We start from the raw sequence: 24,358 nt of genomic DNA, 5'->3' as shown, positions 1-24,358 counted from the left end.
AGATGGCTCACAATTAGGTTAAGGAAGAGGTCCTGCCTTCTTCTTCTTCTTCTTCTTTTTTTTAAACACAAACAATACTTCAATCTGTACAATTTACTAAAATGGACAGCAATGTAAACACTGGTATAATGAACATTTTAGAAAGGAGTCAGAGATTACAGAAAATGTACACATACAGAGTATACTGTGAGGTAAACTATGCACACTAAAGGAACAGACTAGGAGATGATTCTGCACTCACTTACACACGTGAATAATCCTAAAGTTACTTTGTGTGTGTGCGCGCGCATGCACACACGCACGCAGGATCAAACTCCTAGACTGTGCCTTGGCCTGATGCCATTTAAAAGTTTATTACCAAGTGTTCCTTAGACACTAGCATAGGTCTACACTGCAGCTGGGAGTAGGCCTTCCCGCTTAGGTAGACAGACTCACGCTAGCAGGGTTAGAGCTAGCATGCTAAAAATAGCAGTATGGACATTGCAGCTCCAGTGGAGACTCAGGCTAGATACCCAAGCTCAGAACCAGGGGGTTGGGTGGGTCTTGAGAGCCGGAGTTGTCGCTCGAGCCATAACGTCCATACTGCTGTTTTTAGTGCACTAGCTCGAGCCCTGCTAGCACGAGTCCATCTACCCACTTTGGAAGGCTCATTCCCAGCTGCAGTAGATATATGGTCCTTATGGTCCAATCCTGTGAGATGCTGAGAACGGTAAATTCCGTGGGCGTTTTGGGTACTCAGTGCTTTGTAGGATCAAGCTCTGAAGTCATTACATTTCCCTTTATGCAGCCAAGTTGCAAGGTGAAGAGGCAAATGAAAGAAGTCGATCATCAAGAAGCATTGCAAACAGAATTATTACGTGGGTTTTACATATTTTCAAAAGACTACAAGAACGATGAATTCAGAATAGATCAGTGATGCCCTTCATGTTGTTAGAGCTACTTGGTAGTAAATTTTTATCCTCGCTTGGCTGCATTCTCAAAAGGAAGTGATGAGAGTTACCAACTCCTTTTTTAAATTAAAAAAATTCTAATTTTCTTCCTTCCCCTTTATGTCTCCCTCATACTCCCCACTCCCCCAAGCTGCTGGCTGAGATCTGAAAAGAAGTTCATGTATTGCTCAGGAGCTGGCAGAAATTAATAAAATAAAGCTCATTTATATTGAAATGGACTCATTATCATGCCAGCTGACAATAATTTACAAGGCTGGAATCTTGATGGAAAACAAGGTCCTACAGGCAAGTGTCCTTCCACCTGAGTCTCACGTGTAAGAAATAATTGTATATTTAACATGTTTTATTTTTTAAGAAAAAAAGTTTTACCTTCTGGTTTTTTTCCCTCTGCTGTATCTATATTTGCCACAGATAAGTTATTTTCAAAGAAAACTAAACTGTAGTGCAGTATTATCAGCTTTTACATTCTAAAGTTGTTTTTTTTAAAGAGTTTGTTATTCATCTGAAATAATCTGCTCCAATCTGAAATTTGGCAAAAAAAGGTCAGAACCCTGGTCACTTTTATGAGAATTAAAATAAGAGTAATAATAATGCTGACTGTTTCATATGAAGTTTTTGATCCTAACCAAGTAATTCTCTTTTAGTATTTCAGTACTAGAACACTTAAAGGAAAAGAGTTGTTTTTTCAAAGGGGAAAAAATTCAAGTGGGTGTTTCCACTTAGGGAATTGGATTACTCTCACTTTCTCTCTCTAGATCTATCCACATCTATATCAATATGTGTGTGAATGTGCACACATGCTTCCTTGAGGATGTATCATTATCTCGTGATTCTTTTCCAATAGAGTCAGCTCCTATTAGTTATTATTACTAATTCAAAGGAACTCTGCCAAATGCAAAAATCTTTTTCTTTTTTTTTCAAAAATCAGTTTAATACTTAACTTTGTCTCTAGTACACCTTAGAAAACACCCCAACTACCAGTTTATTGTTCATCTCACCCTTTGGTTTTCTGCAAGAGCAGAAGTTCTTTAACATTCCCAAGTCAGGTGCAGATTTTGACTTCTGGCAGAAAGGTCTTCATGGGAATAATGGGGTCTGCTCCTTCCCCAGGAGGAGTGGCACAGAAGGGACATGCCTCCCCACAGGCGAAGGGGATGGGACACACACACCCATGAGAGGGAACAGCTGGGTTCTGAACAGAGACTCGGGGCTTGTCGACACTACAAGTTATGTCGTTATAACTTATGTTGCTCAGGGGTGTGAATAAGCCACCTCCCTAAGCAATATAACTTATAGCGACTGAAGCGCAAGTGTGGGCAGCGCTCTCCTGCCGACACAGCTTACCACCTCTTGTGGAGCTGGCTTTAGCACGCCAACGTGAGAGCTCTCTCCATCAGACACGCTACCGCAGCACAGCTGCATTGCTGTAGTGCTTCTAGTGTAGACTAGCCCTCAGTACCGGTCAGTTCATTCCCTCTGTAGGGCACTGTCCCCCGTGTACAGCACATTCGCTCAGTGCTCTGCTGGACGCTACAGAGTTAGTGGAGTGTGGAACCAAGCAGGGTGTTGACGGCCTATTCATGGACATGACATAACACAGTGATGCGCATGGTATGGACGTGCTCTTACTGACCCAAAAGTACACACTTGTCAGTGACCATGTTCAATCTTTATGTCTCGGTTGTAAACAACTACAGGAAAAGTTAAAACTTAAAAAAACCCACCAAATCTGAAATGTAATTTTTGAAACTACTGGTTTAAAAAATACCCTAAATTTGCAGTCTCAGAAACAGGAATGTATGCCTGGAAACAGGCATACATGTACTTAACTTTGACTCACATGTGTAGCCCCCTTTAAATCAATGTTCTTTGCGATATTCGGGCCAAATTAACTTTTTGTGAGTATTCATTTAATGACTATGAAAAAGTATCCTCAAAAATCAGGCCACATGATTTCTAAGAGGATGAGCACCCAAAATTCCCACTTAAGTTGTGTGCACTAAAAATCAGGCCACTGACATTGCAACCATCAACCCAGTGTGTTTGGATGTAAGGTCCCTAAAAATGAGGTTATAGTCAGAAAGGTGACGATATAAAAATAGCAGCAATTTATTCATCACATTTACTACCTACATGCACCCAGGGTTATATCTATTGACTTACTGACAAAAATACCATTACTTCCTGTTGGTACCGAAGAACCAATACAGATACAGGAGAATGAAATAGCTCATGAACTGTCAACAGAAATGCAGAACTTTGGAATATGGGATTATATAATAATAAATAAAATAATAAAATGTAAATATTATGTGAATCACAGAAAGCCCTGTTAGGGATGGTCTAAAGCTTCCAACGATGGGGACTCCACCACCTCCCTTGGAAGCTTATTCCAGTGCTTAACTATCCTTATAGTTAGAAAGTTTTTCCTAATATCCAACCTAAATCTCTCTTGCTGCAGAATTACACCCATTACTTCTCTAATAAACATTCAAATAGGACTATGAGAATTATAAGCTTTTTTCAATTATATTTTCACTTCCTTATTTTATAATACAAAGACAATTTTAGAAAAGTAGTAACATTTCAAAAGTACATCTACAGATGTGAGACAAACTAATAATTAGCCCAACCCATCATCCCACTCTATGAAGCCCACAGGAATTCTATTATAAACTTCCATAGTTTATATAGACCGATTGAGGACACCACATAGCCATTTCAAATAGAAAATATTATATATCAATAAGTAACTTTGGGCTCCATTCTCAATACCACCACGCCCGTTTTATGCCAGTGTAATACTTGTACAAAGCCAGTGTAATGATTTAGACCCTTTAATTGTAACTATAGGCCATGTCCCTTCACTAACATGAGCGGTGACTTTAAGTCCTTGAGGCTATGCACAGCACTGAGGCTCCAAGCTTGGCAGTAAGGCACTGCATGATCTAGAGGATTTTTAAATAAGTTCAGCTTGGTGTGTTTATGCCCCGTCTGTGTTTTCTTTTGGTAAATATTCCAGCAAACCAGCCTGCTGGTTGTGGAAACAGTGAATTTTAAACCAATATTGGCAAATATTCATTGAAAGTGATGTTTTAACTTTTATCCAATTAGCACCTGACCTGAAGAAATATGCTCCTCCGGCCAGAGAAGAGAAGTGAGATAGACGTCTAACCAAAACTGACCAACAGAGCTGGAATTTCAAACATTTGCAACAAACTGCTCACTAGCAAGCCACAAGACTCAATGTTTTCCATGGGAGCTATTTGGAAAATAAATGTTGAATGACTCCATTTGAAGAAAATCACGGTCCATTCATGAAGAATTCACTAACAGAAAATGAAGCTAAACTAGTCAAATAAATTATTCCTCCAGCTCGAACAACACTCCTACACAAATCTATAAATAGAAACAAAAATGGGCCCTCTCAGGAGGCCTGCAATCTCAATAACAACTGACAGTTAACATCCTTGAATCACAGTTAAAGTCAACAAAACCAGAAAAATGGTGTTAACATGGGTCCATGGGGGCATGGTGGTGAATCTGTGGAGGAGGAGAACAAGTAGCCAGTGAAAGGAAAAGCTACCTTTTCAGTGCTCTGTTATTTTTGTACTGTGGTATCAGAGTAACTCCCAGGATTTTTTTGAATTGTTTTCAGGGGTATCTTTATGTATTTTCAGTTTCCCTCCCTTCTTCCTCCTCCTCCTCCCATTATTAATGGTGGGAAAATCCCCCTCTCTCCCAGAGGGTAAATCAGCAAGGACTTATGCATTAGAAGAGAAGCAGGGCAACATAAGAAAAGGATTCTAATTTCAAATTGTAAACCATAAGTAAAACATGGAAAACTGAGTGGAATTCCCTGGAGCCCTACTACAGGTTAAAAGGAACTTGTGTGCCCCTTCCCGGGAACTGGGGGCTTTCATAATCTGCCCTTGGAAGCAGAGACCAATGTTAAGCCACAGGAGGAGTTGCAGGAAATGAGAAAGATTGGCAGGACCTGTTCTGCCTTCTCTGGTGTGGTTAGGGTAGCTATTGGCCCATCTACATGTTTACAATCAATTGGATTTCTCAAAAAATAAAAATATACCTCAAAGTGCAGGTAAAATAAGAGTTGGCTCTAGTTCATTTATCTTAAAGTTATGTATTATTATTAAAATTAACTTGAAACATACTTTTCTTTTGTGCCAAGTGAATAGAGAACAGCTGATACTTATCAGCACAGCAGAGTGCCAAACATATCAAAGACAACAACCAAAGTAGTCACATGAAAGACATTTTTTTAAAAATGTCAAATAGAAAGAGAATAGCTGCTTAAGTGATAAACATGCAAATGTCCAGTACCTAATGAAGCTTAGGCTGCGACAGTACTACTCACAGTAAGAGAGATACAGAACACAGAGTAAAAAATGGAGCACAGACATAGATTAGACAGTGCACTATTTTAGAAACTAATATTAATAGTTGAAACCTTTTCCTTATGTGAATGGAAAGCCATTGTATAACTACACAAATAAACGGAGGACATAAGATTTAAAAGACACAGAAAAAAATTAAGGCCATTATTGTCAGAGATGGGTATCAAAAGTATTTACTGTAAATCCATATTTAAGCACCCAAATAAGTGGCTTGATTTTGAGGAAGGGCTGAGTATTCATAGCTCATATTGGAATGGGAGCTATGGAGGCCCAGCGTCTTCAGCAATCAGGCCACTTAATGGAGGTGTCTAACTATGGGTTTAGATACTTAATTTTAGGTACCCAAATTTGAATACTATGGAGGGATAAGAACCCCACATGTGGCATTCGAGAGATCTAAAGAAAAAGGAGTCAAGTTAATCCAAGGAAATGCATGATCAGAGCAACTTCAGTATTTTGGTTGCATTTGCTCAGCTATGTAAAAGCTATTTACGTAAGACACAAAAAGTGCTAAAGTAGCAGCAATTACTGACACAAGGCCACTGAAAAGTCATGTTGCGCTAAGCGAAGTATCAAGGGTTTTGATTTACTTTATGTTTATTCCACACCTTGCAGAAGTTTTGGGGGTGTTTGGGGACCTCTCAGAGAAAGATTCTGAGTTTCAATCTGATGCCCAGTAAGATTCTGCCTTCACCGAAATAAAGCAACTAATTGCCAGTGCAGATACACTGCCCAGCTATGAGAGGAAGGATGTTCCAGCGGATAGGGCACTGGCTAGAAACCTGGGTTCAATTCCCTGCTCCATCACAGACTTTGTGTGCATCCTTGGCCAAATCACTTAGTCTCTCTGTGCCTTAGTTCGCCATCTGTAAAATGGGCATAACAGCACCTCTCTATTGTGTGGGGTGTTGTAAGAATAAATACATTGAAGATGTGAGGTGCTCAGATATGGGGGCTGTGGGAAGAAGCGTTCTACCCATGAAAGCTTATGCCCAAATAAATCTGTTAGTCTTTAAGGTGCCGCGGGTCTCCTCGTTGCTTTTTTTAGAAGCAGTACAGTCACACATAAGAAATGTTCAGGTGGCTATATCCAAGTGACGATCTGGGGCTGTCTCTCTGCAAGAAGGGAAGTCAGGGTTTTCGACATCGAAGTCTCTCACATCCACAGAAATAAACTGCATAGACTGAAAGAGAGATATAGGCAATGGTGTCTCACAGGGAGCACCTCCATCAATGTGCACAGGAGAAAAAGTTACAATGGCATCTAACCACAAGCCTTTGGAGGCCATCATAAAAAAACTCTTGCAGCAGCACCACCGAAGCTATGAATGAAATTGCACCAGCAGAAAATATGACTGTGATTAAACACAAACATAGAAGGGATATGCCAGTCACTAGTATCTTAAGCAGATTATTTCCGACAGGGCATGACAATATGGAGGAGACATTTGAGGCATACATTCACATTGTCATATCCAGTTTACCTGTACTGGACAAGAAAATGACAGCAATCAGGGTTGCAACAGTTTGCTGGTTGCCTACGGTGCTGGAAATTCTTTGCTGAGTAGCCAAAATAAAAATGTTTGTGTCTGTATAAAGCAAAAGAGTTCTGGACATTCTATGAGGAATGAACAGGAGCCCATCTGTGAAAGTGAAAGGCATGTGGTTCCATAATAACTGAAATTTGGAATAATAAATATAATTCATTCAGGGCACGTCGGAGCAGAATAGGTCAAGTAAAGGACCAAATATTGCTGGTTTGACCTGATATCAACACACCAATCAAAGAAGAGCACATTCACCAGTCCAGATATTACAACACAAAACCCCTACCTTTTTCTACCGGTAGGAGAAAGAACATACATTCACAACCCTGGTGGTCAGCAACAACCTGGCATTGTCAAAGCCAAACTACTCATACCAAGATCATATCTTGCACAGATGACAACAGAGGAACATTGGGACATAGATGCAGAAATTTGTTCTTATCGCACGTTTACCTTAGTTTGACTGATTCTGGTTCTGACATAGTAAGTTCTATCTCCAGGCCAGACGACAGTTTTGTTCAACTGGAGGACTTTCCCCCTGGCCACACAACATTTTGTAACCAGAATCCACAGAGAATTTGAAAGACACTAACAATTAATGTGCTGCCCTGACTTGCCAGATGTAAAACCATGTGTGGGAATGAATTATCAATATTTGTTAAGGAATTCCTATGTGAATAATGTGGGCTGTGGTAGCAATGTTTTGAAATATTGGGTTATAGCAAATTTCAAAAACCTGGTAACAATAAATTCAACGGACTAGATTCTCACTAGCACGGAGATCCACTAATGTAAGGAAGACAGAGACCATCAGGGAACCAGTTATAGCTCCCTGATTCTGTAATTGTGATTCTCTCGCCCCAGCCCTTGCCTCAGTATTAGTCAGAAAGGCCTAGGGCTGCTCTAAGCTACTTCAGCTGTGAATGGTCCCTAAGTGACCGTGTACCAGCTGAGAACTGGCTAAGCAGACCTGTGAACCATCCTGCCCAAGCAGACTCTCCCTGCCCCCAACATATCCTCTATGCTGGAGTGAGGAGGCAGCTAGTGCAGCTTTATGCCAGCAGAGACCGTTCCTACCTGCAAGGGTGGGAGGGGAGAATGACAATTATGGCATACTACAATTACAGTTATGGCCACAATCCGGCTCCTTTACACCACTCAGATTTCCATATTGCAACATCTGGTCTGATATGTTCTTTTTATCTTCAAATAGAAGGGTGTGAAACATTACTGGGAAGTCAGCAGATGGTGCTATTACAAATACCATAATAGGTTCTGTTTGACTGAATACAGAACCAGTTAGTTAATGGAGAGATGCATAGTGTCAGCTGTGATGCAGTTCCTTTTTCATTAAGGTCACCAGCAAAATCTGTTCTACCTGCATGTCTGTGTCAAGAATCCTTTTCTTAGGTATAGAAGCTGCTGCAGGTTACAATCCTGTAGCAAACAAAATGTTACATGGTGCCATAATATTAGTGTACTTCATGTTTGTCAAGAAATTCTAAAATTCATTTTCCATGTGCCGTCATTCTTTACCATTTACAACCATTGTTCTAAAAATCCTTCATTTTGACTAGAAATGCCAGGGAAGTAAATTGCCAGCAGTTCCATCAGGTGAGGATACTATATATCTACATAGGACTTTGTATTTTTGGCAGGGTATGTGTCATTTCATTATTTCAATGCCTCACAAGGGTAAGTGACCCAAAATAAACAAAAACAGCTAGCTTTCACTTTAAATGTAAAAAGTGATACATTATTTTATTATCTGAGAAAAGCTACTGATATTCTATGTGGCATTCTTCCCAACCCAAATGAAAACATATTTTAGGAGTAAATCTACACATACCCAAATATGGTTATGTACAAACTGCTCCTATTCACCTTTTCTCAAGTTACACGCAAATTATTCAACACATCCCAAGTGGAAATAGATCCTGGATTCTTACTAACTGCACATAAGCAAACAAAGGGCTGGATTCATAAAATCGAGGCGTGACTGTTGCAGTTTTGCTGCACTTTTGTCGGTGAGGGTGTGAGTGTGTGTACGTGCATGAGTGATAGTCCCCAGTTTAAAAATGGTGCTATACCATGAAGAGAGATTCCACTACACTGGTGTGAGTATTAAAGATAGCACCATAGACTTCTGTATTTATTCTTTTTCTCAAACACTTTGAAATCAAAGTTTCTTCCTTTCACATGTCAGAGCCTCCACAAAAGAATCTTACTCTACACCCTCTCTTCAGGGTTCCAGCACCACCTGCCCACAGTTGTATTTGTTTTATGGTGCTAAAAGAGAAGTAATAGTTTATTTTTGTCAGTAATCCCATATAAACTCTAAAACAACCAGGAAGCAGAGGATAGTGATGCCATTTTTCCATCATTTTTTGGGAACATAATCACACTTTAAAAGAAAACCCTGTACAATACTTCTAATATCTCAAAAGACAGGACAAAAACCAAAAGGAGATTTTACATTTGAATGTAAAGAAAAGAAAACTTTTCAATCTTGCACGGGTCTCCTATTGACCCTCATATCCCTTTTGAAAAGATCACAGTCTTACAGGATTCCAGCTGTTACCCATGTTCATATAATTGCAATTCTCAAATCCCTATTAGAAGATCAAACACAGACATAACCATCTGGTGGCTTGTGGAGGTTCTGGGAACGTGCAAAAGCCTCTGTAAACTTAAAAGTTCAGCTTGCAGACTAGCAGAGTCTCTCTTGGGCTCTAGTGCAACCCCTCACCACTCTGCCCCTTCACATTATATGAGAGCAAGTTGAAATTTTTCAAATGCAAAATTTTTTGGGTCAAAAAATAACTTTTTTTTTTACCAAAATGAAAATTTAATGTAAAACATTTTGTTCTGCCCCTTCTCCATCTTTTTTTCCTTCCCCAACCTGCTTTTGCAGAAGCAAAACGTAAAAAAAAAGGGGGGGGGAGCAGAAAGGAGGAAAAACCAATAAAACATTTCACATTTTATTTTCTCCATTTTTCAATCAGCTTTAGATCCTGTTAAATATGGTTCAAGAAAAGTTACCTCTTGTGCATGACATCATTATGCCATTAAGGCAAAGATACCTCTATGTGATACAGAAATCTGAGGAGGGTCTCATAACACAGACCAGGGCTACCCTGCTGACTTCTGCCGCCATAGCTATGTCATTCTGGGGTGTGAAGAGGTGTGATCCCTGATGAGCATATAGGTGTGCCAGCAGAACCGTTCATGTAGACATGACCTCAATCTTCCCTTTTACACACCTGTGCTTGGGAAGCATTATGCTTCTTTTCACACCTGTCATAGTGCTTTCAGTTCTACAGTAGAGCAAAACTGTTCTTTTCTTCACCAGTCCCTGTTACGTGGAATTTCATTGTTTGGACACTCCAGTGAAGCCCTGGGTTTAGTTGTTCAAACATGGCACAACGTGTTTATTCTCTTTTTGCTACACTATGGCTGATGCTCTAAGCCACAGCACTGCCAATTTCAGGCTACAGTGAAGAAGAACAACTCCAAAAACAACAAAGGACTTTGTGTATCAGGCCCTTGGAGAGAGAATGCGGTTTGAAGAGGCATATATTTGGATCAACTTTGCTGATTACTAGCTCACTTGCTTGCAACTGGAAATTCTTCAGTGAAGTAACTAGCTTTCCTCCACCCCTTCCCTCACCTATTTCCACACTAGAAACAACAAAGGGAGGGATAGCTCAGTGGTTTGAACACTGGCCTATGAAGCCCAGGATTGTGAGCTCAATCCCTGAGGGGGCCATTGAGGGATCTGGGGCAAAAATTGGGGATTGGCCCTGCTTTGAGCAGGGAGTTGGACTAGATGACCTCCTGAAGTCCCTTCCAACTGATATTCTATGACAAGAGAACCATTATTCTGGCTTCCACACATTCTTCTCAAAAGTATACCCATGTACCTTTTTGTCTTCAAACTCCTTCCCAAAAAATTAATATATGAAAAAAAGTGTTATGCTTTAGACAAATCTTTAGTTATGTCACTTGCTACAATTTTAATCAATCCATGTTGGCATCTCACCTAACATCTTTTGCGATCACATCAAATTCCCACAGTAATGATATGTATATAAGGCATCCAAAAAGCAACCAAACGTGTTGTTCTTCTACAGAAAATTGTGTCATTGCTTTATGTTCAGAAGAGGACTCTGTTAGATCTCTTCTTGTTTGGAGAAAAGTAATCTTTAATTCCAAACTATGTAATACGCCCAACACCACTATGCACCGCCCAGGTGACATATGTAAGATTGCAATTAGATACTGACATTTAGACAGTTTTTGGTATAGCAAACAATAAATCCACTAACTGTGATTTGTTGCTGAGGTTTATGCTGTTTGCTTGATTTGGGGGCTTAGATTTATAATAGAGACATAGTTTATTAGCTTCCTTTCTTTGAAATGTTACACAGATTTACAGGCCATTAAGGGTTAATTATTAATCTCAAAATTAAATCTGAAATGCGTGAGTAGCTAGAGAATACCTTGTATGATTAACCAAATTAGAAAAAAAGTCATTTGACACTTAAAATAAGAATGATATGTATCGTACAATAATCTCAAAGCCTGCTCCATCAGTTGATACATGGGACATCATTTAGCATGATCAGATATTTATTAGCACATTAGATCACAAGAGAGGTGATTTTAATTGGAGATTCTTCAATAATTTTAAAATACAACAAAAACCATTATAATGACAGCTGGGGAAATAATTTGGGGCCAGATTCCACCACCTTTATTCATTTATTTTACTCTCTAAGTAGTCTTATTGATTTCACTGGACAGCAGAGGGTAAATGGGCAGCATTTGGCCCTTGGTTTAAAAAAAAAAAAAAAAAAAAGACAAATATGGTTTTATGTCAAGATTAACCTACAATAATTGTAACATTAACAATCCACTAGTCCTGAATTTATACACAATTGTTTGTAATTCTAGAGTGTTCTTTTTCATAAAAATATTATAACGTTAAGAGAGAGAGAGAGAGAGAGAGAGAGAGAGAGAGAATGGGGTGAAACAAATTTGCTTCCTAGGAATAGCTAAATAACTTCATGCTGGTATCTCAAATTCAGAGTTCGCAATTCTCACGATTTTATCATAAGCCTCATGATATTTGCTGTTTCTCTGAAAGCCCTGGGGTCAAGTGACTGGTGGAGAATCCCAGCTTTTATTATTTAAAAAATACTGTTTAAAGGAAGTTTCTAGCCTTCATGGTTGCGGAGTAAAGCTGGAAAGTGTGAACCCTACAGGCTCAGACATCAGAAGGCAAATAAAAAGACGCATTGTTTGTTTGTTTTTAATTTGCATGACTTTGAGGCCTGACTCATAATTTTTGAACATTTGGAGTTGGTAATATTGCAGCTTCTCACTTATCACAAGTAGCATACGAGCTCTCCTAATAAGCCTAACTTTGAGAGTTACTCAGCACCCCAGGCTTCTTTTGCAGTCAATGGACATTGTGGGTGAGAAAGATCAGTCAGCACGAGGCCCAGGATCATTTTTAAAAGAGTCTAGGACCGGGGAGGAAATACAAAATAATTTACGTCAGGCAGAAAGATAAATGATTGCCACACACCCAACCCTGCAAGCACTTAAGATGTATTGTTTTTCCTCTTGCAAATAATTGAACTAAAGCCACTGAATTCTTCTGTCCAACTAGGTAATTATTTGGCCCCATTCCTACAGTGTCTGAATAACTCACAATCATTAATTAATTTACCCTCACAATATTCATGTAAGGTAGGGAGTTTTAGCCCTAGTTCACAGATGGGGAACTGAGGAATAGAAAGACTAAGTGATTTATTCAGATTTACACAAAGTCTGCAGCAGAACTGGGAACAGGATCCAGATCGGATTCCCAGTCCTTGACCACAGAATAGCTTTTGTTATGAGGTGGGACATGTAGGAAGTTGCACTAGAGAATTCACCATATATAGAGTCTAGCTTTATTATCGTCAACTCTACCAGTGTTTTTCACCACTCCTAGGAAGTGGCTGAGGTATTTTTGTGCTCTTGGTGACCCCTTTTGTCTCTATTGTTTCCTCATTGTCCCCGGGCATTGCTTTGTACAGTTTTAAACTCTTCAATTTCTATCTTATGAGAATCTTTTTTTTTTTTTTAAAGACATCCATAGGCTCCATAACTGCAGAGTGTTGTAGATTTAATAGATGTCTTTCTTTCTTTCCTTTAATTTTCCATTTTTTTCTTATTTTATTATGTTGCTTTTTCACTTATCACTTCCCTTTCAAGGAGAGCTATCTGACCTATGAGGTCCCCTGCCCACCATTGCGTTTCTGTTGTTTTTCTATATATATAAAAATATAAAACGCCCACATATACATTCACACAAAGGAAGGGAGAGTGTGTGTGTCACATATGTATAATACATATAAAATTGTATATGTGGCATTAAAAAGGTTTATGGTACAGTACTGTTTCTCAGAACTATCATACCAGAGTCTGATGTGGCAAAAACATGATTTCTTGAATAGCACAACCGAGTCATGTAAGAACAAATAACTATCCAAAAAGTTAGGCTCTTCCTAGAACAGCCTTTTGGCAGTGTGTTTGAACATAGGTCACTTTTGGGGTGGGAATGTTGCTTTAACCGCTTGCTAGCCAAACAAAAATAGCAAGATACACAGTAATGAATTTATTTTTTAATTTGAATTTCAATTAACTAAAACGTGGCTGAGCATGACTTCATGACAACAGCCAAGCAAAATGGAGAGTATGATCTGCATGGCTGCAGGATGGTAGGGTACTCTCATCAAACAGAAATGTTAGGGGTTTCAAAATACAGAACCTGCAGCAGGCCAGTTCGGGAAAAAGTTACGAACAAAAGCATGGTGCGTCTTATCTACACCCAGCTGTGGGAATGGAAGAGGAAATTATATCACCACTTTTTATCCAGGCTTTAACATGTCTGAACCTATTCCTCACCTTCTGAAAACATGCACAGGAATGTATATTCACTTTCGTATTCCACTCCAGTTACTGAAGTTTGCCCATTGTATACTTTTCCCAGCAGAACATTCGACTTTACAAAATTTATTGAAAGTAATCTTCTATTTTTAAAGAAAACAACTCCCCCTAACCAAGCCAGAAAACTAGTCAGAGAGCTTTGTTGAGTTCTTTATTAGTGCCTAGGAAAAATGTTGCATGTGACATCTAAAAAAGTGCATAGCTAACAGATAAAAAAAATCTGTGCAATCGTTTGTTTATATATTGGAATGAAAGAAATTTTTGGCCAAATGTGTTAATGGATTTTTCGTGTCCCCACTAGAAGGCCTTTTGTTTGAGAGGGTTTAGTAAATACCAGACTCTTCTTTTTTGTCAAATATCTCTTGTACCTTCTACAAGAGTCCAGTGTGGGTGTATACACAACACATTAAAATAATTTCTATCTATCCTTCTTGCTGAAATGCAGGATAGTGATGTGTCATTCAGTGGCTCTAAGTGAGAGCATAACATGGAGACTTCTATGCTGGAATAAATTAAAACAGTGCATCCAGAAAACAATGTCTATAATCTCCAGAATAACAAAAGTACTTGTTTTGGAGCCATTTATAAAATCTGCTGCTTAATTTAATGAACATTATGCCCAAGTATAAAATTAACTCAAACACTAAGCACCAGAAAAAAGAACTAACAGGATTTGGAACATCTGAAAGGTACAAAAAGTTACAATGATTATCATAACATTGGTAAGGAGCGCTTCAGACACTACAGAAACACAAGGGGAGATGAGACAGCTGAAGGTAGCACAGTGACGTTAATTACGTTCTGTTTTTACAAAACTGTGTATCGCTGTATAGCAAATTATTTGTTCTTAGAAAAAAAATACAAATGTTACCTATGCATATCACAGCAGTCCCATTTATTTGATCCTCTTCCTTAAACTTGTCTTCTAGTGGACAGTATCTGCACTGGTGGGGGTTTTTTAGGCCCAACGTAATAGGTTTTTTTTTAAAATGGCCCATAACAAGTTTCATTAACAATGGATAAAGATATTATTCATTCATTCTCCCTCCTCCTTGTAACAACCTTTTATATTCTTGAAAACTGTTATCATATCCCCCCTCAGTCTACTCTTTTCCAGACTAAACACACCCAATTTTTTCAAGTTTCCCCCATAGGTCATGTTTTCTAGATCTTTAATCATTTTTGTTGCTCTTCTCTGGACTTTCTCCAATTTGTCCACATCTTTCCTGAAATGTGGTGCCCAGAACTGGACACAATACTCCAGTTGAGGCCTAATCAGCATGGAGTAGAACGGAAGAATTATTTTTCATGCCTTTCAGAATGGTAGCCATGTTAGTCTGTATCAGCAAAAAAACCTAGGAGTACTTGTGGCACCTTAAAGACTAACAAATTTATTTGGGCATAAGCTTTCGTGGGCTAAAACCCACTTCATCGGATGCATGCAGTGGAAAATACAGCAGGAAGATATATATACACACAGAGAACATGAAAAAATGGGTGTTGCCATACCAACTGTAACAAGACCAATTAATTAAGGTGGGCTATTACCTGCAAGAGAGAAAAAAATCCTTTTGTAGTGATAATCAGGATGGCCCATTTCAAACAGTTGACAAGAAGGTGTGAGTAACAGTGGGGGGGGGGGGGCGGAAATTAGCATGGGGAAATAGTTTTTACTTTGCGTAATGACCCATCCACTCCCAGTCTTTATTCAAGCCTAAGTTAATGGTGTCCAGTTTGCAAATTAATTCCAATTCTGCAGTTTCTCATTGGAGTCTGTTTTTGAAGTTTTTTTTGTTGGAGAATTGAGACTTTTATGTCTGAAACTGAGTAACCAGGGAGGTTGAAGTGTTCTCCAACTGATTTTTGAATGTTATAATTCTTGATGTCTGATTTGTGTCCATTTATTCTTTTGTGTAGAGATTGTCCAGTCTGGCCAATGTACGTGGCAGAGGGGCATTGTTGGCATATATATCATATTAGTAGATGTGCAGGTGAATGAGCCTCTTATCATGTGGCTGATGTGATTAGGTCCTATGATGGTGTCCCTTGAATAGATACGTGGACACAGTTGGCAACAGGCTTTGTTGCAAGGATAGGTTCCTAGGTTAGTGTCTTTGTTGTATGGTGTGTGGTTGCTGGTGAGTATTTGCTTCAGGTTGGGGGGCTGTCTGTAAGCGAGGACTGGCTTGTCTCCCACGATCTGTGAGAGTGAGGGATTGTCCTTCAGGATAGGTTGTAGTCCTTGATGATGCACTGGAGAAGTTTAAGTTGAGGGCTGAAGGTGACTGCTAGTGGCATTTTGTTACTTTCTTTGTTGGGCCTGTCCTGTAGTAGGTGACTTCTGGGTATTCTTCTGGCTCTGTCAATCTGTTTCTTCACTTCAGCAGGTGGGTATTGTAGTTTTAAGAATGCTTGATAGAGTTCTTGTAGGTGTTCGTCTCTGTCTGAGGGATTGGAGCAAATGCAGTTGTATCTTAGAGCTTGGCTGTAGACAATGGATCATGTGGTGTGGTCTGGATGAAAGCTGGGAGGCATGTAGGTAAGTACAGCGGTCAGTAGGTTTCCGGTATAGGGTGGTTTTTATGTGACCATCGCTTATTAGCACTGTAGTATCCAGGAAGTGGATCTCTTGGGTGGACTGGTCCAGGCTGAGGTTGATGGTGGGATAGAAATTGTTGAAATCATGGCGGAATTCCTCAAGGGCTTCTTTTCCATGGGTCCAATGATGAAGATGTCATCAATGTAGCACAAGTAGAGTAGGGGCATTAGGGGACAAGAGCTGAGGAAGCATTGTTCTAAGTCAGCCATAAAAATGTTGGGATACTATGGGGCCATGCAGTACCCATACCAGTGCTGCTGACTTGAAGGTATACATTTTCCCCAAATGTGAAATAGTTGTGGGTGAGGACAAAGTCACAAAGTTCAGCCACCAGGTTTGCTGTAACATTATTGGGGATACTGTTCCTGACGACTTGTAGTCCATCTTTGTGTGGAATGTTGGTGTAGAGGGCTTCTTCATCCATAGTGGCCAGGAGGGTGTTTTCTGGAAGATCACCCATGGATTGTAGTTTCCTCAGGAAGTCAGTGGTGTCTCGAAGATAGCTAGGCGTGCTGGTAGCGTAGGACCTGAGGAGAGAATCTACATAGCCAGACAATCCTGCTGTCAGGGTGCCAATGCCTGAGACGATGGGGTGTCCAGGATTTCCAGATTTATGGATCATGCTTTGCTTACAATACTCCTGCTAATACATCCCAGAATGATGTCTTCTTTTTTCGCAACAGTATTACACTGCTGGCTCATATTTAGCTTGTGGTCCACTATGACCCCCAGGTCCCTTTCCGCAGTACTCCTTCCTAGGCAGTCATTTCCCATTTTGTATGTGTGCAACTGATTGTTCCTTCCTTTGCATTTGTCCTTATCGAATTTCATCCTATTTACTTCAGACCATTTCTCCAGTTTGTCCAGATCATTTTTAATTTCAATCCTAACCTCCAAAGCACTTGCAAACCCTCCCAGCTTGGTATCATCCGCAAACTTTATATTATGTGTAGACAAGCCCTTATTTAGAAAGTCTTGGGACTTTCAGCATGGAAAAGCACTCAAAATTGGCCTAATTCTCTGAGGACCTTTGAAAATCAGGGCTTACATATGGGATTTTCAAACACAAAATGCACATTCGCATGCACAGCCCAAGGAAAATGGCTATTTGCACATGCATAAGATGGCTAGATGCATAACTGGTTATTAATTCCATAATCACTCAAATTACACATGAAATTACAGTAACTTGGAGGGGCAAATTAAACAATTTCCATGCCTAACACTCTTAAGAATCAAGCCCTTCATATATGTTTTCTTTAATCATTTAGGGTTTATAAAATATTACAATTAAATGAAAATAATTTTTAAAATAATGGATTTGATGGACTAATTATTGGGATAAGCACTTTCAGCCTGAGGTGATCTCAGAGACTGAAATTCACGGTTTACAATGGAATGGCTAGCAACAATCTAGATCGAAGATGATTAACAATCAGAAATGTTGAATAAATTAGTCAACATTATATAGTTCTTTCCCATCAGTAATCCCACGTTCTGTCATTAGTCTCATGAAATAACTTGCAATAATCATATAGGCTTTCCCACGTTTCTCAACTTTGTTTCAATTGTTTTTTTTCCTCATGTTCACCAAGTTATGATGGCATTCAGGGATCAGTCAGGTCAAGCAGCCAGAGGACATTTTTCAAAGATGTGCACAGACATGTTTAACTGCAGCATTGGTTTTCAAAATTTGAGATTATTAATTGTCTGAGATCCACAGTGTTCTGTTAGCTGTTCTGCGGGTTTGGGAGTGCAGCTGCCATGCTCCAGTCTTCCCTGTCTGTGACTCACAAAGATCTAGAAGACTGGGTTTAGTTTATTTAGGCTGTGTCTACATTGCCACTTTCAGCGCTAAAACTTTCATCATTCAGGGGTGTGAAAAAACCCCCATGAGTGACAAAAGTTTCAGCGCTGAAAAATGCCAGTATAGACAAAGCACTTTATCGCCAGGAGCTGTACTACCACCCTTCATTCAAGGTGGCGAGTTTTTATTGCCAGGAGAGCTCTCCGCCGGCAATAAAGCGTGTCTACACTGCCCATGTCACAGCGCTGCCATGGCCACGCTGTAATGTGGGCAGTGTAGACATACCCTTAGTTCTGAAGTGTAAGAAAAGGTGGGTCCTGTGATTAAAGCACTAGATGAGTATTCGAGACCTGAGTGCCATTCCTGGCTCTGCCACAGATTCATAGGAAAGTTACTTAATCTCTCTGTGCCTCGGTTCTCCATCTGTAAAATGGGGATAATACTTTCCTATGTCACAGGAGTAATGCGAGGATAAATTCATTAGTGTATGAGGCACCCTGACAGTACAGGGACATAAATATCTAACTAGATAGAAGAGATTACATTAAATATACTGTATAATTTCATCAAAACAATACATCAAAAGTTTACACCATTTGCCCTCAGATTAAAAAAACTACAAGAATCCCTAGGAAAAATAGAAAGGGATCACACAACCTCTTTAAAAGAGATCAAATTAAAAATGTAGGACCCTCTCCAATGCAATTATTTCAAGATAATGTTGATAGACATTATAGGTGGGAGGCTCTGGAACAAATCCCAGGCCTCCTGCTTTGCTCTATTAAATTTAAATGAGGTGTCTCAAGAAGATAATCCTCTTCTTGTTCTGCCTGTTTTATTAGATGAGATTTCAAATGTGAAATTTGAACCTTCTTTAGCCACAGAAAAAGGTTTTGGCTTCCCAACATCTAGAAAGTCACTGAGACACATGGAATTAGTAGATCCTGTGGAGAGGCTGGATTGACCCTTTTCAGTTGTTTTTTATTTAATTTATTTAGTTAGTTAGTTATTTAACTGATTGTGAGAGTTTGGAAACAGATTTTAAAAAAATAAATAAATAAAAGCCTGATTTGCAGAATCACCACGTTTTGATGCTTCCCGCTGGGAAAAGGGAAACACAAGGCAAGAGATTATTCAGTCTGCTCAAGGAACTTTGTGACAACAGCCATTTTTTCTGTCCCAAATTCAGAGTAACATGAGAAGATAAATAATACCTTTGTACAGATAAGAATGAGGCATGGATTTTTTTATTGTCATTTGTGTAACGAATTGGTGGGTTAGAAGAGTCAGAACATACTAAAAGGTTTCCCTTTAGTGTTCAAATACACTGGTTTCTATGTAGAATTTTATAACGGTCTTAGAACTTTACGTATCTATTGGCAAGGCTCAATATCTGATTGTCAATATAATGCAGCACCAATAATTGTCTTCTGTTTGGTCAGTTTTCTTTTGTCTCTAGTTAATTTTGGGCCTCATTTCCAGATTTGCTGAGCACCCATACCTCATGCTGAAATTGATGGGAGTGACCCAGGGTCAGCAGCTCTGAAGAGCTTGTCCTGTACCTCAAAACGAGCAGAGCAGCAGAAGCTATTGTCAGCAGGAGACGCTCTCCCACTGACACAGCGTTCTGCACACGAATGCTTATGTTGGTGTAACTTATGTCTTTCAGGAGGGTGGAATATTCACTCCCCTGAGCAACATATGTTTTGCCGTCATAGGCTGTAGCGTACACATAGCCTAACCTCCTCAGCAAAAGGGAGGTCAGTGTCAGGGCAATTCATAGTGGAGCCGAGCCCTTTATTATTGCTCTGAAAATTATACAGTATTGCCAGAGTCAAGTGTCCAAAAAAATCATGAGATTGGCTTAAAATCATGAATTCTTTTTTAATAAATAATACATTGTGTTATTTTTATTTACCTTCTGATCTTTGAAGCATTCAGGTCACATTTTCAAGTTTTTCCTCTAATCAATGGGGTCAAATCTTAGTTTTTATTCCCCCCCCCCCCCCCCCCAAAAAGCGAGATTCTCTTGTATTCACATAACTCCAGGAACAAGGACGTTGAGAAACACCAAATATTGTGAGATCTGTGATTTAAAAAACCCTCATCCAAGCTACCAACTATTCCATCCTTAGCTGAAATATTAAAGGTTCATGCTCCCTACAAAAATGTTCCCAAAAAACCCTACATAGACACTACAAAAACCATTAAGATTAGGTTGTTTAAAAAGAGAAAAAAGAAAGGAAAGTAGCCCACCTAGCCCTGCTTTCATCACTTTGATGTTGTGGTTTCTCTATCTATGTTCACTACTTTATTCTGTCCCAGAGTCTTTCAACAAGGCTGTCAAGTTTTTTGGTGCACAGTGGCTATGCTTTCCTCTCTGACATCTGCAACCTGTTAACTGTGCTTTAGGACACTACAAGAGTTGAGAAAAGTACAGTCCACTGTGAAGGGGCGCCCACCCCACATAGGACTGACAGGGGTTAAGATGGCCAGCTAGACCAATTAACTACACCAGCTACACCTGGAGGAGGAGCCAGGGAGTTAACTGAAAGCAGGCTCAGATGAGCAGGAACAGGCGAGGCCTATAAAACCAGGTAGCTGGCAACAGAATGGGGCTGCTGATGAGAAAGGGCAGTCACTCTCTGGGAAGAGGGAGGAATACTTGGGGGCAGCTGGGAAAGGCTGCAAGAAGGCAGGCAGCAATCACTCCCTGGAAGAGGGAGGAGAGTTTGGAGCTGATACTCCCGGGGGGGGGGGGGACGGAACCAGTCCAATGAAGGAGCAGAAAGGGCTGGGAAAGTAAAGCTCAGAACTGCTGGGCTGAGGATCGCTGAACTGGAATCTGGAGTAGAAAGTGAGCCCGGGTTCCCCTACCAGCCACTGAGAGGGTGGCACCTGAGGCAGTGAAAGAGAAGACTGCCTGGGGCTGCTGAAGGAAAGACTTTGATATACACTGGAAGGGAGGAACACTGAGTGACCTGGCCAGAGGGCTAAGTCATGAAGAGGATGCTGCAGTTCCTGTCGTGAGAAAGATGCTGCAGACCAGAGAAAGACACAAAGTGACAGCGTGCAACCGCAGGAGTGGGCATTGACCTGGCGACCTAATCCCCAGAGCTGCCAGGGGGAGGCACCAGACTAGTGGTGAGTGGTGTGCTGCGTCACATCCACCCAGAAGACGATGAAGATGGACTAGGGCTGGACAACCATTCAAGAGAGCTGGGTTTTGTTCCAGGTTCTGTCACAGACTTCCTGGTGAACTTGGGCAAGTCACTTAAACTTTCTGTACCTCAGTTCCCCTACATCGAATATAAGTGCATAGATTCATAGAGTCCAAGGCCAGAAGGGACCATTGTGATCATCTGGTCTGACCTCCTGAGTAACACAGGCCATAGAACTTCCCAAAATAATTCCTAGAGCGTATCTACTCCCCAAGCTCCATCCAGAAAAACCCTAAAACTATTTTTAGCACAAATAGACTTTTCAAAAATGGCATGAAAGTAACATAACACGTGCCTGTCATCAGCCTGCTCACTTTGCCTTTCCTCAAGCCTTGTCTGGATTTTTATCTTAGATTGCAAGCTCTTTAGAGCAGAGACTGTCTCTTCTGTTGTATTTGACAATGTCTAACACAGGGGTGGCCAACCTGAGCCTGAGAAGGAGCCAGAATTTAGCAGTGAACATTGCCAAAGAGCCACAGTAATAGGTCAGCAGCCCCCACATCCGCTACCCCGCTCCAGCCCCAAGCACCTCCCGCCCACTGGCAGCCCCGCCAATCAGCGCCTCGCCCTCCTCCCGCCCACCTCAATCAGCTGTTTTGCAGCAGGCAGGAGACTCTGGTGGGGAGTAGTGAGGGCATGGCAGGCTCGGGAGAAGGGGTAGGGGCATTGGGGGAAGGGGTGAAGTGGTGGCAGGACCTGGGGCAGATCAGGGGGTTGAGCAGTGAGCAACCCACAGCACACTGGAAAGTTAGCATCTGTAGCTCCAGCCTCTGAGTCATCGTCTATGCAAGGAGCTGCATATTAACCTCTGAAGAGCCGCATGCTGCTCCGGAGCCACAGGTTGGCCACCCCTGGTCTAAGACATTGAAGCCCTGAGCCCAACAAGTCTTTGTAATAATTTGGGAGGTGCTCAGTTATGGCAGTGATTAATGCAGAAGGAAAACCTATAAAAAAATAAAAGTTCATCCTAAAATATATATGGAGGTGGATGTCAGCTTCTGTTTCCTTAATTATTTTGTCTATCATCTCTACAGAATGCTAGATAGGAAAAAAAGCAACTCAAGAAATAAAAGGCGGAAGCAAAACTAGCAACAGTGAACATTTCAGAAAGTCAGAAGGGTTTTGAGAATGATAAAAGGACTACTCAGTATGCAGGCGCTGATTATAAACACATCAGATTCAGATCGGAAATGTGGACACACTGTCTTTCCTTGCTTGGATTACACCAAAAGTTAGACCTAGGCCTAATGGCTGCCTTACCACTAGTTGTGCAGAAGGAAAAGGACAATCTTTTGTTGCTTTTAAAAACACATTACTAATTTTTAAACAAAGTTATCTTAGGCATTTTGTACATGTCATTTCCAATTAAAGTTATCAGATGCTTGGCAGAATAGCCACTTTGTTCATTGCATAAATTTGCAATGAATTAGCTAATAATTTCCTGATGAGGAAACCTGGGAGCCTGGGAAACCTGGGAGCAGTTATGCTTAAAGTCTTATGCTGTTTGGTTGATCAACTCCCTGTGCGAACTAATGTAGTATCATATGTAGACAAAACAGAATGTAACGTCTTTCCTGTTCCTGATACTAATACTTTTCACTTACATGCTCTTCAACAATTATCTGTTTCAAAATGCTTTACAATGACAGGCAAGTGGTGCAAGTCTACAGATGCAGCAGATGAGGTACAGAGAGGGTAAGGAAACATTTTCGTAAGTGGTTGTTAGTTTTGGCCACCTTTGTTTTTGGGGTACGCATCATAAGATACTTTGGGTCTGATTTTCAGAGGTGCTGGGGCTTCCACCACTCCACTTGACTTCACTGGGGGGATGTTCAGTACCTCTGAAGATCAGGCTCTCAGGGTCTAAAAGTTGAGCAATTAAATAAAGGCCTCCCAAATGAGAGGTCACCTTTGAAAAAACTTTACCCTAAGTAACTTGCCACAGGTCACACAGCAAACCAGGAGCAGGGATTAAAGTAGAACCCAGTGGCTGGAGAGAGCTGGGGAAGCAGCATAGCCAACACTCTCGATTCTACTATCCACAGTTCTCAAAAACATCTCAACTCTGCCATGCATCTGAACTCTAGAAGCCTGAGCACCAGAGGTCCTGAGATCTCTCTAGTGCAGTGCACGGTGTGGTCATCAGCCTGGTCCATAACTGTAAAAAAAAAAAAAAACCTGTTTCCTGCTGAAGGGTGTTTGGAGAAAGATAGTAGTACTGAGATTACTGATACTGATGTCAAAAACGTGCTCCATAAATGCACTGTTAAACAGGACTAATTCAGTACTTGTTATGCAAGAAAAACTCCCACTGTTCTGAATGTACAAAACTGGGTCCACTAGTTCTTAAGGGTTCGGAAAGAAAAATAATACTGCAAAGTAACCTTCATGCTACAAATATTCCCTGACTCCTGCTTCTCTACAAACACTCTATGCAGACATAATAGTTAGCATTCCTCACTGTTGTCATTCAGTACTGCTCAGAGCTCTCTCCCACCAGCACAGAGCAGCTACACAGGAGACCTTACAGCGGCGTAGCTGCAGCGGTACAGCTGCACCTCTGTAAGGTCCATAGTGTAGACATAACCTTATTTTCCTAAAATTTGCACAGTTATTATTGCTGAGGCAGCTCCACCAGTGGCAGCAAGGAAAGGAACACCAGCATATGCATAGCAATTTAAACACCCTGTCATTTGGACCTACTCTTAGCAGGACTGGACAACGCAGTAGTTAAAATACTGGCGGTCTTCTCTACACTAGGTTCCCACGGTACACTCCCATCTCTATCGAGAGCAATCATGGGAAATTTTAGGAGGA

General features: G+C 40.5%; 1 protein-coding gene across 6 annotated transcripts in view; it reads right to left on the bottom strand.

Moving 5' to 3' along the window:
• Positions 1 to 24,358, bottom strand: part of TIAM1 (TIAM Rac1 associated GEF 1) — a 248,244-nt gene that overhangs the window by 102,835 nt on the left and 121,051 nt on the right. The window lies entirely within an intron of this gene.

Source organism: Chelonia mydas, chromosome 1, assembly GCF_015237465.2.
Source record: "Chelonia mydas isolate rCheMyd1 chromosome 1, rCheMyd1.pri.v2, whole genome shotgun sequence".
Taxonomy (NCBI): domain Eukaryota; kingdom Metazoa; phylum Chordata; order Testudines; family Cheloniidae; genus Chelonia; species Chelonia mydas.
The sequence above is the reverse complement of the archived record's forward strand: the minus strand, read 5'-3'. Positions and strand labels throughout refer to the sequence as shown.